The following is a 1,366-nucleotide window of genomic DNA, read 5'->3' on the forward strand; positions in this document are numbered from 1 at the left end:
ACGAAGTCACAGCCCACCTGGTGTTAAATGGTTACTGGAGCCCATAGACATCTACAACGTAAATGCGCCACCCAACTTGAGATATCTAAGATCTCAGTATAGTTACAACGGCTGCCCCACCCTTCAAACCGAAACGCATTACTGCTTCACTGCAGAAATAGGCGGGGTGGTGGTACCTACCCGCGCGGACTCACGTTTGTTGAGTACGTATTTCATTAGAAAAATTGGTACTCGCCTCGGATTCGAACACCGGTGCATCGCTTCAACACGAATGTACTGGACGTCTTATCCTTTAGGCCACGACGACTTCAAAATCTTATACTTATCTTACTGAACCGTTCGGACAATGAGGGTGACCCGTGAGCCGCGTAAGGGTTCCAACGTCAACGCTTCCTACAAGCCGCAGATTATAGCTTTTGAAGAAAACGCGTATAGAAGTGAGCAGCACGTCCTTACGGATTCATTAGATCCAATAACCTTTGCATTAGACGTCTTCAGCTCTAACACTGGGAGCAGACTTAGGAACCGTACTCGTCGAACTCGACAAAGAGGTCGACGTGCAACCCAACCCATGCATCAGCCCGCTGAGTTTCTCGCCGGATCTTCTCAATGGGCAGCAAATCCGATGCGAAGTAGATTCAACGAAGCACTGCTCTTGCTAGGGGGCCAGTATTAGCAATTCTCTCAGGTTGAGCCCATCAGCTCCAGTGTGGTCTAAATTATAACTGTATAAAACTCTAAACATCCCAGTACATTTTTGAAAATTTGATGTATGTTCGTAAACATATTGAGGAGTTTCCTAAAAAGTCGGACATACATAATAGAAATACTAGGAACAAACACAAGCTTGTTGTGCCGATGAGTAGGTTACATAAGATACGAAATTCATTCGGGTGTTTGTCTGTGCGCCTGTACAACAAAATCCCACAAGATGTTCAGAACCTACATATATATAGGTTTAAGAAAACTATTAAAGAACATCTGTGCAATAAAGCTTACTATAAAGTCAATGATTATCTAGAAGTTTGCACAAAGTGGGAATGAGTTGCTCGCTCCGGGCATTTCAATATTGTAGTAATTGTTACGTTATAATACTGATTGTAAAAAATTCATATTTAAAAAAAAATCTAATATTAAAAAATAAATAAATAATAATTTCATATTTAAAAAAAAAAAAAAATAGACATGCCCGCTGAGTTTCTTGCCAATTCTTCTCAGGACGGAGGCTACTTCTAGTGAATTGGCGGTAGTTCTTTTGACGTTCAACAAGTATGTACTTTCATTTATGTTGAATAAAATTTTTTTGATTTGATTTGATTTGATTTGATTTAATATGGGTATGGGGAAAAAAATGAAAACACGATTA

This window comes from Bombyx mori, chromosome 16, assembly GCF_030269925.1.
Source record: "Bombyx mori chromosome 16, ASM3026992v2".
Classification (NCBI taxonomy): Eukaryota; Metazoa; Arthropoda; class Insecta; order Lepidoptera; family Bombycidae; genus Bombyx; species Bombyx mori.